Here is a 17,698-nt window from a genome sequence, read left to right as displayed (position 1 = left end):
CTAGTTGAATTGCCATTATTTGTTTGTATTTTATGCTTTACAACACACAATTCCATGAATCATAAAATATATTAAGGGCTTCTTTGATTCAAAGGATTCTCGAAGGAATTTTGGAGGATTCTAATCCTTAGGAATTTTTCCTATCTTGGCAGTTTGATTCGTAGGATTGTAAACCATATGAATTTTTCCATATGATTCATTTGCACTAGATTTCATAGGAAACATCCCATCCACTCAAACCTCTTCGAAAGAATTCTGCATTTTTTCTATGCACAATCAAACACACGTACCATCCTGACGACATTCCACTCTAATCCCATGTTCTTCCTATTCCCGGGTTTTGGAAATCCTACGAATCAAAGAGGCCCTAGGTTTTTTTATAAAAACTAATTGATTTTGAATGAGATGAACTATAAGAATTAAACGAAGGTCTACATCAGGCATATATGACTCAGAGCTTACATGCTACAGTGTGGTATTTATTCGTAATTTGGTTGCAAAATCTGACGCGTGCAATGCACGTGTACCTTACTAGTACTTCGAGTATGTGCAAAACACAATGGCACGCTACACAGTGTCTCTCTTACAGTTCATGAAGCCACGTGGGCACTTGGCACATGTGGAGGCGTTGTCGTGACATCCTTGTGTGGATTGATCACAATGACGTGCTGCTGGTTCCAGAAGAATGTACTCGTCCTCCCTGAGCCGCACTGGCGGTACATGCATGAAGCGAAGATGTGCACGCACGCCACACACGCACTCATTCCCTCGCATGCACATGCGGGTACATGGGCGGACGCAATTTTGTACCAAGATCCACGCCATGTGATAATTTGACGCGTGTAAAGTCCTTCACTTCATTGATGGTCAATTAATACAGCGCATGCAAATTGAGTGGACGTGAGGGCGGAAGAAAAACATTACTACTCCACTGCACGCATGCGAGTAGTTAAATCATGGGTTGCTAGTAGTACTTCCATTGGTCTCCTTCGTATTTTGTGCCAACTTTTGACAGTAACATAATATTTACGCATCTGAGCAGTGTAGTCTACTTGAAATTTATGTTCCACTAAACTCATAGGGAGCCATTTCGGGCCTCGAAACCAAAAACCATCAATTAATCTTTACCTTGTTCCCATCACATTCGAAAGTACTAGTGCTACAATTAAGTGCAAGCCTGCTCACACCTACTAGTACGTACCAAACCTGAACGTGTTCCCACTATGCATGTTTTAGTACTAGTGCTAGTACTTAGGTTATAAAAAGGGGAACTACCTAACCGAAAATTACTCTACCTTCATCCTCATAAGTCCTGCTTCTTCAACCGTCCTTGCCATGGCAGGTGTGCAGAGCTCTAGGTCGAGAACTACTCGTAACAAGGGAGCGGCAACCAAGGTTGCGGAAAAAAAGAGAGGGCTCGCCACCATGCAGAGACCTCGAAAGATCTCTCACGGGCAGGTGATGGCTCCCAGGAGTGCCCTAGACGCGGAGGCGAACATGCCGAGCTGGCGGCGCTGGAGTCGTTATCCCTCGACGGCATGCCCGATCAGCTCAATAAGCACCTCAATAAGCAGAAGGAGTTCATCCATGGCTTGGTGGAGTTGCTGAAGGAGAGCCTCGACGACATGCCCGCTGAGCTCAATGAGCAGGGGGAGTTGACCGCCGGCTTGGTGATGCTGCTGAAGAAGAGCATTGCCTCAGAGAAGAAGGCGACCGGTGAAATCCTGCAACTTCAGGAAGACAACGCGAAGCTCTGCCACGAGCTCGACCTGCTGAAGGAGGAGAACGCCGGCTAGAAGAAGCTGCATGAGAATAGTAGTTCCTCGATGAAGATGTTGCAGGCCCTCATCATGGAACAGAAGGAATGTTGGCGAAGCTCTGCATCGAGCACTCGGCTGCTGTCAAGGTACGTAATGCGGCCGTGGAATAGATGATGAAGGCTCGCGTCGAGAAATCCCGCGTCATGGACACAATGATGAAGATGGCGGAGGAGACGCGCAAGGATATGGAGGTCGTGGAGGCGATGAAGAAGCAGTTACGACTCCGCGGCCAGCAACCCTTCATGTAGTGAGAGCAGCGCCCCAGACTTGTGTGTGCGTCTTCCTTCTTTTTTGGGGGTGATAATCCTCCTTGTTCTTTTGCTCATGTGTTTCTTATTTTGCTTCGGGTGTTTCGCCGCATGTGTCACCTTCTGTGTGAGGCATGAATAGAACAATGCTAAAAATGAGATGACTAGCAAATTGATCATTCTTTATCGACAATAGAACAATGCCTCTTGCTAGTAATATATAATAAGAGTAGAGAGTAGATGATATGGCACTGGGCTGCCGTGTTTCGTGCTCCTCCGTCGTACTCCACTGGAAAACTTGAGTATACCGCATGGTTCTTTGCTCCTCCTCAGGTCGTCGGCACATTTATACGAGCAGTCAAATCACAAGGCCCCGCCTTCCAGCAGTAATGAGTCGTCAAATCACAAAGGCCCTCGCCTCTCGTGAAAAGGACCAAGCTAGACTACCCCTCCCTCTAGCCTTTTAAAAAATGTATACATTTGTGCAGTATCGATGGATTGCTCCATGGAGCAAAACTATGCATATACTATATGACACTACCCACTATGAAGGTACTAGTAACATAGACTAGTAACTGGTCTATGTTACTCTCCACTATGACCAGCCAAAGTCGAGGCGTGGATACCAACGAGGGCCTGGTTGTGTCTATACTTGGACAACTCACCCGACTGCATGCACAGCAGGCAGACGAAGCTCGTGTCGTGTTGGTGCCGTGTGCGGCCTGCCCATTAACCAAAACCTCGCGCCTCCATCTTAGCCTCCGCGTTTAAAACATCTCAATCTCAAGGCCAAGGAGCAACATGAAACCTATGATAGAGCCAATCGGATGGTTGAGAACACTACAATTCGTAGCTATAGATGCATGTGTGAGAGAGGATGAGTGCGTGCGTGCACCTCTTCTCAGAGTACAACTGTATGTGGCTGGCATTGTCCTAGGGAGCAGTGATGGTGCATGCGAGAAGTCCTGAGAGATAGGTGTAATGCGCCTGAAAAAAAGACTAGTCTATAGCTCGCCACGAGGCTATTCCTGTCGAACGCCAAGCGTAAGATATGTATCCGACGGTGCCAGTTTTTGCACGTACACAACAGTAGAAAAAGAACTAGTAGTACCATGGCATATGCTACACCACGACCGAGAAAACGTGCCGACGTTACGCCATCCAGGAATAGTGCCGCACTTCAAAACTAGAACCGTCAATAAATCTTGAGCGCGTCTCGTCACATTCCAAATTACTACTACTACCACACTATATTTAATTGCAAACCTGTTCACAGCGATCACAACCTAAACGGTTTCCCACTTAGGAGCGTATTAGTAGTACTCGGTTATAAATACTACTATGCTAAGATGTTTGCACATTTCTCCTCAACTCCTCATCCACAAGAAACAATCAAGCCATAGTCAGCGTGAGTTCTGGGTCGAGAGATTTCCACCATGGAGAGGTGAGCATGGAAGAGGAAGCACGAGAGATGTCCCGCCTTGCCGCGAAAGCAGCCGACATATCCAGCAACGCAGCAGTAGCAGCAAAGAGGTCCCGCCGCGTCGCCGAAGCAGCACGGAGGTCCCGCCGCGCCGTCGATGTAGCAGACTGGTGCGGCCATGCCGCGGAAGCAGCAGAGATGTCCCGCCGCGCCGCCGAAGCAGTAGGGAGGTCCCGCCGTGCCGCGGCGGCCTTGGAAAATTTCTTGCGGGTAGGCGAGGACTCTTACAGGCGCATGCATGCGATAGTCCATAGCTAGATGGATCAGATCTCCGGCTGGGCAAGGATGCAGGACGAGGCTACCAGCGTCATCCGACAACTCGGGAAGGGCAATGCGATGCTCCGGTGAGAGCGCGACCTGCCGAGGGTGAAGATCGCCGGAAGGGCGAAGCAGGAGGAGGAGACCACTGCCGTGTTGCAGAGGACGGGCGTCATCATCAAGAAACTGATGGACGAGAATGCCATGTTTCGCATTGAGCGCAACAGGCTGGTGGACGAATCCATGGATGCTGCCAAGCAGCGTATTAAGGACATGAAACTGACGAAAGAGATCATCGCCCGCCGCGAGAACTAGTCTTCGCGACCAGCAGCGCATAAAGAAAGTAGAGATCAGCGAGTTAGATCGTTGTATGCGTCTTCCTTCTTATTTTTCCCTTGTGTATTTTGGGTGTAGCCGCATGTGGCTTTTTTAATTACCTTCCTAATTATGTAAGACAATCATTATCCACTCTCATCGTCCTTATATATATTCATCAGTCTTGCTATAAGTCGCAGTAGATGCTATATAGGTCCGTTGGATCTTACATCAAGATCCATGCAAAATTTTCTTTTCAGATTTTCTTTTTTCTCTCTTAAATCTCAGTCGAGTGAGACATTACCACGCCATTAAACAGAGGCTTGGGCACCATTAATGGTACCTTGGGAGAGAGGTGGACGGCGGATGGAGGTCAAAGGGCTCTCCTCCCGATAAGCACACGTAGGGGTCTGATCGCATGCCTCCCGTACTCAAATAGCTACCCTACACGGCGCCTTGTAGCTAATAAAAAAAGGGGACGCGTGGCGGCACATAAATGGTAAATAGAACGCCCACGGTTTCAATAATACTTGTGTTTCTGATTGTAACATGACATCACTTGTTCCAAAATGACTTTGTTGATTGTTAATGTGTGCGCCTTCGCAAATCAGACATCAAAATTACCACAACATGTTGGTGCCATGTCATGGCACCAAGCCAAGTTTCATGATTTTCATGCGTGTTTTGGATTTACAGGAATTAAAAAACCAACTTTCTCAATGTTTCTAGCCGAGTCATGACGCCCAGATGTTTGAATTTCATTCCCATTTCTGGCATGGGACCTAGAAATTTACACGAGGACACACATGTGATTTTTCAACCAGCTTTGGTGCACTGGAGCATGTGCTTGTATTTAAAATTTGAATTATGCACACAAAGGTGACACGTTCCCTCTCAGAACCACGAGCCTTCTTGAGAGAAGCTCCGGTTTGCAAGAAACTTATACCAAAACTTGTTCCTATTCTGCATTTTTTCCACAGCATGGTAGTACCAAGACATGACACCATGCCAAGTTTCATGATTTTCAGGCGTGTTTTGGATTTACAAGAATTTTAAAACCAAGCTTCTCAATGTTCTCGGCTGAACCACGATGGCCAGATGTTTGAATTTCATTCCCATTTCTTGCATGGGACCTAGAAATTCACCCGAGGACACACATGTGATTTTTCAGTCAACTTTGGTGCACGGGAGCATGTGCTTGTAGTTCAAATTTGAATTATGCACATTAAATGACCAGAAACTCAATTAATGTATAAAAAGGCCAAACGAACCCGGAATAATTCCAAAATTTAACAGGGAACTCATATAGTTCTATGTTGCCTTTGTAAAGAAAATCTGGCGGTAGGAAGCGTATATTGTTTCACACACAAAGTATAAAGAAATAAAGAAATTAGCCCTATTTAATTCTTGGGTTCTTATTATTTATGCCACTAGTTGTGTATCACTACTCAGTTTTGCCATTAGAAGTTACAACTACTCAAAAAATGCCATCGATCCTTGAGATGCCTGCTCAAAAATCCAATTAGATATCTAAAAATGCCATCGTTAAGTTAGATGTTTGCTCAGAAATGCCATTAGACATTGTTATTTTCACATCAAACCCCGTTGACCATGTTACATGACAAAAATAAGTCGATTCTCACAATGATAAGTTAATGGTGTCCAGCACAACACACCGCTCAAATAAAACTAAGCACCCTGGAATTCTTTGACAAAACTAAGCACCCTGAAATTCTTTGACAACTAAACTGCTGGCCATATGATGTTGACCATATATATTGTACGTATATAATGTCAAGAAACGAGTGGTAGTACTATACCAACTAGAAGATGAAATGTACGAAATATAACGAGAAGAAACATAACATAGTTCTATTGGGGGCTTAGCACAACACACCCCTCAAATAAAACTAAGCACACCAGAAATTAAACTAAGCAACTAATCTGATAGACACTGCATTAGAACCACCATGAGCAATGACACTGCCACCTTAGTTAGAGTCCTCGTCCACGTCCTCGACTTCGTCCTTGTCCCTCTTCCTCTTGGGCGATACTTCTTTGCTTCAACCGCACACTTGGCTCTTGCTCTTCATCCAACCCTTGTAGACATTGAAACAAAGGTAGCCATCCATTGCAGCGTAGTGGATGCGGTCCATATCTAGTACATTCCACTGCCATGCATGACGATGAAACGTGCATGGAGGTTTCTCTAGTTTACCGTATGAAGGATGAACCATGGCTCCTGCCAGGGTCAGCATTGAAGGCCGATCAAGGAAGGGCACCAATCCTTCCTTTTGGAGGTCGAAGGGGTTGCCTACAACGAGGCCTATCCGACCCAGGATTTCCTTGTCGTTCCTAAAGTCTACAGTAACGAATTTGACTCGGCCACCCTTGAGGAACTTCTTAAATTCCTCGCACTCAACGTCGGCATGGCATATTTGGTAGACCAAGCATAAGTCATGCACGCCAACCTGGATCACGACAGGCTTCTTCTTCTCTGCCTCCTTTAGTTTCTTCTTGCTTCCCAGGACTGTGGTGTACTCAACATCTAGCCCAGCGACCCACTCATCATTTGAGTTTTCGAACATGTGTTTGAAGCGAGTAAGGCATTCTTTCACCGTTGCGGAAGAACGGGTGTAGATGACGTCGAACTCATCGCCGGTGATGGTTCTAACCCTGTACTCACCACCGGTCATGGAGATTTGGGATGCCATGGATTTGGGAGGAGGGTTAGGATTAGTGGAACTACCGTAATGTGAAAGGACGAGACGACTAGGAGCGGTTTATCGATTGTAAAAATGTTGAGTGGGGGGTGTGTGCGAATGGCAGGGTAGTGGCTTGCCTGGTGGATAAATAGATTCATGCACAGTACTATGGGGGCCCAATTAGATGTCATGTCTACTCGACGCCCAATTAAATGGCTTTTGATGTCATGTCAAGCGTTGGGAATATTACAGGTGATACGAAGCTTTCCGTTCTCCCATGATACAGGCTTCTGAGAGCCCTTGGATCTGAGATTGAACGGTTGCATGGCGTGATTCTAGACCTATGAGTGAATATCCAATCGTGGAGGGTTATTCTGCAAATTTTCAGCAACTTAGCATGCGATCGTTCGATCTCAGATCCAAGGGCTGCCGGCAGCCCATATCATGGTCGCGCCTACCATGACCGTCGCCTCGCTCGCGCAGTCGCGCCCTTGGAGATTTAACACGGTGCGTTAGGCTATCTGATGTTGGCATGTCATACATAGTCATCACTTAGTCACTCATACAACAAGGTTAGCTATAAGGTTGGCTATAAGAGTATTTTTTTTGTTTACTTCTCTCTATCTATTTCTTCATAGTATTTATTGCATTTGCCAAGGAGTGACCTCTTCCAATGAAATGGTGCTTAGATGAGGTGCTATGGGCATTAAATGGCTTAGCAACTCAAGTCCCCAATGCATAGGTGCTTAGTTTTTATTGCTAAGTTTGCTTCATCTAGGTACACACGCTTAGCACCGTTTCTTCCTGGGGTCACCAAACTAGTCTCTCTCTTCTTAATTAACTTGCCACAGCAGACTTTATGCCTATGTGGCAGGCTTAGCACCTATAGGATCAAGTACAATAGTGGGCTATACGCCCGCTTTTCATGGCATTTTTGCATATGTGGGGGAAAGAGGCAAGGAAAAAGTGGAGGAGTGGGCTCTCAAGCAAGAGCCAGCCTCTACATGGTGGAGCATCAGGAGAGGCACCTGTATGGAGGTGGTCAGGAATCGGGAGACTCAAGACGGTTGTAGCGCCGCAGTTAAAATGATAATGGCAAGTCAAATCACCAGGCCCCACCTGTTCAGCAGTAACTCACTGTCAAATCACGCAGCCCAACGTTTGCAGTAGCCTACTCCCTCATCTTCTCGCGTCTCTGTCGAACTGACTAGGCGGAACTTCCCCGCCTACAGCGCGGGAAACGCCCCGCCCTCGACTTTTAAATAGTACAGTATACTAATTTTGTATCCATGGATTGCGCCATGGAGCAAAGCCTCAAGAAAACGACGGTACACATGTACGGAGTATACAACACGCCCGTCGCGTTTGCGTCGCACCCCAGACGGTCGGTCGGTCTGGCACTCCGCTCACCGAATGGAACGCGCGTCATATTGTGTTTGCACACACATGTGGGACCGCAATTGAGAACCGACCATAGGCACACTCCCCGGCCCCGCAAGTTGGCTGAGTTAATAGAAGCACATACTCCACCTTGGTACCTGGACGATCCCTGCAAGACATGGAAGATCAGTTCGTCCATGCATGTGACCAGACTCCAGCATACACGCCTGGATTGGCTATCGTCTACATATCGTGCAGGTTGTGTTGTACAGGGCTGTAGTTCTGGTGAGAAATCTAAAAAAAGTTTTCTTGTCATCTCCCAAAATTAGGTGTGATGTGCTTCGGATCACTGCGAGGGTTAAACAGTGACAACTGAGTTTGGCAAGTCATTGGGGGCACATGCACGAAGACTACTTGGCTGCCATCTAGGTCAAGCCGGCTATGTTAATTAGGACATCTTTCGATGGACCCCTTTTCTACATGTTTATCTTTAATTTGAGCTTTGATCCTCGTCTAGTTTGTCCGTCGGGATTCATCTTGTCTCCTTTGGGCAGTGAGGTTGTGATTTCTTGTCATGTGGCATTTTTTTGTGTTATATGTTATAATCCGGTGCTTCAGATCAAAATGACGACAACTGCGCCTCCGGGGCACGTGCATCAAGACTTCTCGACAGTCATTGCCGAGGTCAAGCTGGCTCCGGCCGGTAGACAAAAGAAAACTAGTACTCCACTATATAGGCAGGAGCCTCCGAGCTTGCTTGCTAGTGTTGCTCTCTTCACACTGTCTCGTCCTCTCCAGATCTAAACACGACAGCGATGGCCACACACACTCTCTCTCTCCTCACCACTGGTCACAAATCCAGCCGGATCCTCTCCACCAGGGAAGGTGAGAAGGTGCAACATTCACGCGGTCGTCCTCGGCGACGGCTCTTACCCACTGCCGGCGCGTCCCGATCAGTGTGCCTTGCAGTTCTCTCCCAAGAATCACTAGCAAGGGAGGGCCTCCCACCCCTTCTTCCTCGCTGATGTAGTGTGGGCAGATCCGGCCTCCCGCCGCCCACCTAGCGACATCCCGGCGACCCTCTGGTATAACTTCCTTCGAAACCGGCTTTGCTCTACTTCCCGAGCTCCTGACGTCGCTGCATTTGTATCTTTTACTATTTCTCAGGCCCCCTCGTGTAGATAGGATCGATCGGCTGTTCGAAAACCACCTAATTTTTACTATTAAGAGGTAAAACTAGTTCATGCACTCAAATCTAGTAGTACTTGGTTCAAACAAGGAAGAAGGGGGTGGAGGTGGGGGAAGATTTGTTACCTGAATCTAGGACTTGGTCGAAAGAGGAAATAATGGGGGCGAAAAGTAGCAGAGACTGGCTATTGAACTGGTCTCTAGGTCTAATAGGGAAATAAAGGGAACGCAGTACAAACTCAATATAACCCGATCTATTGGTTGAAAAAGGAAAGAATGTGGGTACTGGGGGACAAGTCAACAGAGTAAGTCCAGCACTAGATTTGCTAGCCTCACACAGTATAAGGTGGCTATATACCAAACAAAAATGGGACCAACCCAGATATCCTCTTCTGATGTTTATTGCCCCGAGCCACTCTTATGTAATGCCACTGGTAAAATGTAGCAGTCGCACTGTCAAAAGTAAGGACACGTTAAACAAATGTTGTTTTCAATGTAATGCCTCTGGTAATATGAATCATTGGCACTTTTTTCATGTCCTGCTAAATTTCCCATTAAGATAAGTTGCTTCTTTTGGTTAGAGATGCAATTGTCCTGGTCTGCCTACTCTCCAGGAGCTTCACGACCAACCTTGATGTTGCTCAATTTTATTGCAACTAATGAAGAAGCTCTGTGGGTTTCGTTTTCTAATGGAAATGGAACCGGGGCTGGAGCCCTTTTCTTAAAAAAAAGAAGAAGAAGCTGCTAGCTCATGGGACATTGCTTCATTTTAGGTGAACTGCACCAAAAGGTCCCATGAATTGAATCATCCATGTTGGTGACTGGTGTCATCCCTTCTATGATGGCGTTGACTGCATATATGGTTCCCATCACGAGGTATGTTCCTTTTTGGTCTGACCGTTTGCCAAAGATCCTGCATGTTGATCCTGCTCTTGTGCTACTATTTTGGCACTGCCATGATAAAGCAGTAATGTTACTATTTTGCACCTTAATCTAGTGGCACTATTAATTTGAGGCAATGTTTTGGCACCGCTAGTGCCACCATTTTTTTATATATCAAAAGAGGGGGTTCCCTCCGATTTCATTAAAGAAACCCAACCATAGAGAATCATTATCCGACAACATCTCAGTGTAAACGGGCAAGTTATGCAACTACTACTAGAACGGACTGAGTACTAGCAGGAGACAAGTTCGCCACATAAGCTAGGTAGGTAGGGGGATGCAGCACCAGCTCGACCAAGTTTGGATTACAACCCAAATGCTACCACAGAAACATCAGGGGGAAGATAGGGACTGAAAGAGCCAGCTTCAGCATCCCAGTCTAAGCACCCCTGGCCTTCATCCTTGCGATGCACGGTACACCTCGTTTGCCACCTGCTCGACCCTAGTGTCACTGATAAAAGGAAGTAATAATACAGTTAAAATAGAGCGAGTGTCCTCTCTATCATTTCATTTCCAATGTAGATAAAGAAAGTGCTTCTCTTTGTTAATGCATGTTTCATCAACTAGTGCCATTGTTAATATTTAAGAATTTCTGCAAACTGGGGTGCTTAATTTTAGTTGATCTGCACAAAAATAGAGATTTGAATGTCTCAAGGCCCCTCCTTGTACTACGGCTGTACACTGATGTTCATCACTGGTAGAAGGTGTATCGGGGAGACTTGGGTCGATGTCCAGTATGATGTAATATTTTCTTCTGTTTATTAGTGTATGTTTCATCAACTAGTGCCACTATAATCTAATCATGCCTTTTTCATTATCTGTGCAAACAGGGTTATTCAGCTGCATTTTGGTGGAATTGCACAAATGTATGGATGGAACCGGCATATATGCAGAGTGCGAGGTGCCAAGTAAAAATTACTGACACCAACCCTGCTCCATCTAAGCATTGGCATCCACCACCATCAGTGGGATGTGTGGCGCTCACTGTGGACGGATCTTTCTCGGCAGCAAATCAACTTAAAAAAATACTAGTAGCTTATATTGGCAGTTTCCTAGGGGTGTACTCTTTTCTGAAAGAAGCACCAATCTATTTTTCTTTATTTGTACACAGTGTCACAACTTTGACCCAAAGGTCCAGAGCTATTTTAGGGTGATTGGCATAGTACTTGGAGACTGATTGTAAGCATGATTTTTATTAGTTGTCACACTGATTGTAAGCATGAGCAGATGGAAGATTAGGTTAGTGCGAAGCTTACCTTAAACCCTACCGACGACATTGTAACAAGGAGAGCATCGAGGGAACCGTGGAGAACGGCGGGGAAGCGACGTCGCGCCATCCGTCCTCCTCTTGCGGTGGGAGAACAAATACTCCTGTGGCTCCGGCTGGCTCTGCACCCTCACGAACGGCACACCGTACTTGTTCGGTTCGTTATCCTCTGGGTGCTCGACCTTCGACCTGTACGCCCACCAGCTCCGCCTGACTTTTGCCTCGGGCGAATCTGTCAGCTTCATCGCCCAAAGGAGATACTTGATGAACTCAAAGGACTACAGCATGACTACCGCCGAGGAGTACATCGCCGCCCTCATAGCCGTCGTCTCGCTCTTTCCCATACATTGCCACATGGCCCTCACTGTCCTCGAAATCTCCCACTCATTGTCAAACCAAGTAAGGATCTCCTTCAACCTGGCTAACTTTGCCTGGTCGCCGCCGGCGATCTGCCAGATTCGTTGTTGCATCCCCTCCGTAGATGTCCTTCTGAGTGGTCCAGTGCTAGCTTTGGAAGATGGAAGGAGAGATGGTGGTCTTGCAATAGAGAAGAGGGAGAGGCGAGACAGTGGTTTTGTAATGGAGATGATGGAGAGGAGAGGTTCCCCTGCCTTTTGGTCACTGACAGGTGGGCCCCGCGCTTGGTGGGACCCATGTGTCAGTGTCTCAATGGCAGGATGGGCTACGTCAGGGGATCCTCGTCCGAGGAGAGAGGAGGTGGTTTTGCAATGGAGAAGAGGGAGAGGTGAGACAATGGTTTTGGAATGGAGATGATGGAGAGGAGAGGAGGTGGTTTTGCAATGGAGAAGAGGGAGAGGAATGTGTGGTAGCGATTTAGGATTGGACAAGAGGGCCAGCGCGCTGTGACTGGATCAAAATCAAAATCAATTTACCCTTCAACTAAGAAAGCGACCCCACATTAACTAGTCTCCCTTTTATTCTCGGTCATAATTGACCATGATTTTCGCAAATAAAATATATGTTATATGTTGCAAAAATAATATAATTTGAAAGTACATTCAGATACGAACCAAAAGATACAATTTTTGGTGACATGCATTCACATTTTGCTTGTCAAATACAGTACGTGGTCAAACTTTGACCCAAAATACACAAAACAAAAAATACTTCCAAGACCAGCGCCGCTCTTCCGCTCTTCTCCTCTTAAACCATCGCCGCTCCTCTCCTATTCCAATCTAAATCTAGCGCCGCTCCTCTCCTCTTCCATTTCAAAACAACCGCCCCTCCTCTCATGTTCCAATCCAAAACCAGCGTCGCTCCTCTCCCGTTCTAAACCAAAACCAGCGTTGCTCCTCTCCTCTCCCATTCAAAAACCACCGCCGGCGAGTGAAGGTTCTGTGGAGAATTAGATTGATGGAGGAGTACAACCGATACGTGAGGATCGCAGACGGCGACCCTGTGAAGCTAGCTAGGATGTTGGAGATACAGTCTTCGTTTGACAACAAGGACCAACTAGCGGCGACGGCGACATCCATGGCCAAATATCTGCAACAGAGCGAAAAGGCGGCGATACTCCTGGAGGGAGTCGCGCGGGAGTACATAGAGCTGCTCCTCTAGGCCATGGAGCAAACAGATTCACCGAATCGGATCGTGAGGGAGCGGTGGTGGGAGTATCGATCCCAGATGGAGCATCCACTAGAGATTGAAGGATCGAGCATCTACAGGGTGCCATTTGTGAGGGTGACGTGCCAGAGCGAGCCGGTGGAGTCTTCGTCGACCGAACCCAACTGCAAGAGGAGAAAAACAGTTGGCCCGGCGACGCTTCCCCACCATCCTCTCCCTTGTCGTTCACATCGTCTCACGGGGCGGCTGTCTGTCGCCGAGAAATAGGAGGGATTTGCCCCCCAACCAATAGTCGGGCAGGTTGTGAATTGTCAGGAGGAGCTTAGGGTTGTTAGTATTTGCAGGTTGTGAATTGTGTTTTGTGTTGTGTATTTTGAGAGTACTTTCATATATGAATGTCTTTTGAATTTCAGATTTGCAGTATTGAGCATATGAAGTATTTTATGAATTCTAGAGATCTATTTTTAGCACTTAAAAAATGTAGTTTCATAGGAGTATAAAGTGCAGACAATGTGATTCTCAGAGAAGAAACTGCAAGTTTCAGTTTCAGATAAAAACTCCAAGTTCAGTTTCAGATAAGAAACTGCAACTTTTAGAGGCAGATCATTTATATTAACACAGCCTTTTCAAACATTGTTAACATCATGCTAGAAGTTTTATTCATGGTCGAAACTGGAACTACCAGCCAGTTAACATCATGCTGATCAACATTCATGCATAGCACATCTTCATATGATGCAAAGTCAAAAAGATATGCTATTTCAAAATGCCCACACAATACCGAGTGTGCGAAAAACAGATAAAACGAGGGACGAAGTTTTGTCAAGTGTAGGACGTGGTGTGCGTAGATGACAATTGGGACCCACATGTCAATAAAGGCAGGGGCAAAATTTTTGGAGATATTTTCTCTGCACAGGTGGAATCGAACCTGGGCGGAACAGCTGTCGGGTAGTGTCACTCAGCCACTGGGCTAGTTAAGTTGTTCCGTTACTACTAAGGCACTTCCTCAGGTTGTCGGATCTCCTCCTGCGCCTTTGTGCGCTCGCCGCGATGCCGCTGTCTACCGTTGTGAACATGCTGAACAAATGAGAGGAATCTGAAGAGGACTGTACGTGGAGAGGCGGACAGTCGGGACCCACCAGGTCTATGGCCGTACGCAAGCAAGTGCCTCATCGAAAAAATACTTCCTCCTAATGCTGTATTAACGTTGGGGCCCACGGGTTTGTCAACATAGTTACATTTTTAGGTGCTTCAACGTAGTTACTATAGAAGATAAATTCACAACGAAGCCGGGGAGCTGGCAGGTATCATTTATTATACTGGGGCAGGAAATATCAGCTGGGTTTTGGGCTGCCCCGTCTAGGCTTTCTTTTTTAACATGCGCAGCCCACGACCTCGGATGGGAGGTTCATAAGGCTGTTTGTATTTTCTTGAGGGCCGTCATGTATCGACCGGCCTATGGACCTCTCATCCGAGGTTTTATTTTTCCTGAAACATCGGCAGCCCAATTTATGTATTTTTTTTGAAAAAATGCAGAGGTCTGTTCTATTTTTCTATATAAGAATAGGAATGTCTGGTCCAACTTATGTTTGCCTTTTAACTATATTATATATATATTAAATTATTTTATATGTTATTATATATTATTGTTATTGTCATCATATATTTAACAGATACTTACATATGTAAGAAAACAATATCCCACATCTTGTTAACTTATAAAAATAATTTCTTAACAATAAAATCCTGGATTTTTTTGGTAACGAAAATCCTGGTGATTGTGTACAAAAGCTTGGTAAGATTTAAGGACCAATGTAATAATAAATCACTTATTATATATATATGACAAAATGCTCAGCCCCTTTTTTGATAACATTGATGCGCCCACCTCAACATTATAATTAGAATCAGCCTAGCAAAATCGTGTATTTCGAGAAAGTGCAAATGGCCTCTATTTTTTTAGGAAAAAAAATAAATGGGCCGCATGGACGCTACATTATTTGTTCACCCAGCCCAGCTAATGGACCGCAATTCAAAAAAAACAAGATCAAATGGACTGTAAGTTCTACCCCGCAAAAAAAGATTGTAAATTTTGAAAAATGGGTTGAATATGTGCCACATTTTTGGAGGCTGAAATGTGGGCCAATAGGCCGAAGCCAATGCAAGTCCTTGTGAACTTAGTCAACAAATGATTCTGATATCGTTAACCGTTGGATTTACATCCAACGACCGGCATCCATCTTCAATCTCTCATCTTCTTCCTCTAGCGCCGCCGGGACCACCTGCTCCCGCCTCCTGCTACTAGTAGCTCTCCTTAGCATGCTTCGCTATGAAGCGCTACTCCACCGTTGGCCAGGTCATCCCTCCACCCCTCCACACGTCATGTTCTTCTCCACCGACTGCCGAACCACACTACACCAGAACCAGTTAACCCTCGTACACCTGTCCGTCTGCGACTCTACTCCCGCGTCTTCCCATCTCCGGCTCGTTGCTGCCCGGGGCCTCGCCATCATCCACCACCTTGGATGCGCTCGGCGCGGAGTGGTCAACGTGGTCAACGAACGACACCATCGGAAGTAGACTATGCATGGAGAGGATAATAGCGGGGTCCATAGCCGCACGCAAGGAAATGCCTCCTTATTACGCGCAAAATAGTGATTCCTCCACCTGACAGCTGGGACCACCGGAAGGGCCTCTGTATTTCGAGAAAAAATGTTCCCACCACTGACAGGTCAGACCCACCAGCTATATCTTCGCACGCAAGGAAGTGCCTCCTTATTACGCACAAAAAATGAATACTCCCCCTGCTAGTTGGGACCCACCTTGGTGGGAGGCTGACTTGTGGGCCTACTAAGTTGACGGGGATGGAGTGCTTTGTCAACTTAGTCAATATGAACGATTCTAGCTCCAGTGACCGTACGATGTCCATCCAATGGCCGTAGTGCTTCTTCAACCTTTGGTCTTGTTGCTCCAGCCGCCCAAAGCAGTGCCGGTCGTGCCGCATGCTCCTGCCTCCCGTGGCCGGCTGTGCTGCCGCGGAGGCCTCATCGCCCCCTACTATTCCCACTGCTGGCCAGGCCATCCCTCTACTCACCCACACCCCCTGTTATTCTGCGGCGATAGCAGCCTCACACCGCAGCGAACCAGTGAACCCCCGTACTCCTCTACGCGTGGGCATCCACTGCCGCGTCTTCCCCGGCTCCGCGTCGTCCCCTTCCTAGGCCTCACCGTCGTCCACCGCCCTGGTGCTCTCGGTGCGGCGTGGTCAACGTGGTCAAGGAATGGCTTCCATTGGACGTGGATTGTACGTGGAGAGGCTGACAGCTGGGTCCACGGCCGCAGCAAGGAAGTGCCTCCTTATTACGCGCAAAATAATTATTCCTCCACCTGACAGTGGGGACCCACCGGACGGGCCACCGTATTTCGCGAAAAAATGTTTCCCCCTGACTGCTGGGACCCACCAGCTACATCTTCGCACGCAAGTGCGTCCGGGCAAAAAAAAACGATTCACCCCCTGACTGCTGGGACCCACCAGCTACATCTTCGCACGCAAGGAAGTGCCTGACAGACAGGACCCACCTGGTCGAAGCGTACGTAGCGTTGTCATTCTGGTCGTGAACATGTACGTACATACTGGTCGATGTAGAGGCGCGCACGTAGCATGTACACGTACGTACATCGGCCAGTGTGCAAGAAAGAAAATACGGCCACATACGTACATACGGGCAGGGTCTCAAATGCCTACTTGCACATATGTATGGCCAGGGCTCGTGTACATGGCTAGGTCGGAACGGAGAAACATTGTCATCGTCCTGTTCATGGGGAGCCAACCGGCTGGGTCGGAACAGAATGCGTTGTCGTGTTCATTGGGAGGTCTTGGATGGAACCGCCGATGGAAACGAGGCCTGGCGTACCGCAGAACGGAGGAAACGGCCTTGTGTTCGACCGGCCACGTTCGAAACAGGATCCTGTTCATCGGGAGGGGTCTGCGATACCGCAAAACGAAGGAAACGGACCTCCTATGGTCGAAACGGGGGTCATGCTGATCGGGAGGAGTGTGGCGTACCGCAAAACGGAGGAAACAGATTGTGTTGGAGCGCTACGGTCGAAACGGGGGTCCTATTCATCGAGAGGGGTGTGGCGTACCGCAAAACGGGACTCCACGGGAATACTGTTCATCCCCACCGTCGACCCCCTCCAACCTCCACGGGCTACTATTCATCCACCGTCGACCTCCTCCAGCCTCCACCTGCAACTGTTCATCCACGGGCTCCTGTTCATCCAGCCTCCACCGCGCGCTACTCCACCAGCTACTGTTCAACCAGCCCTCTCCACGAGCTCCTATTCAACCACCCCGCTACGGGCTACTGTTCTTCCTTCCCTCCATCGTCTACCGTTCATCCTGCCCTCCATGGGGTGGTCCTGTTCATCCTGCCCTCCACGGGGTCCTGTTCATCCAGCCCCAACCAGCTCGATCGATCGGGGTACTGTTCATCTAGAGGCAACAC

The sequence above is a fragment of the Triticum aestivum genome, chromosome 7A (genome assembly GCF_018294505.1).
Source record: "Triticum aestivum cultivar Chinese Spring chromosome 7A, IWGSC CS RefSeq v2.1, whole genome shotgun sequence".
Taxonomy (NCBI): Eukaryota; Viridiplantae; Streptophyta; class Magnoliopsida; order Poales; family Poaceae; genus Triticum; species Triticum aestivum.
Note: the sequence above shows the minus strand (reverse complement) of the source record.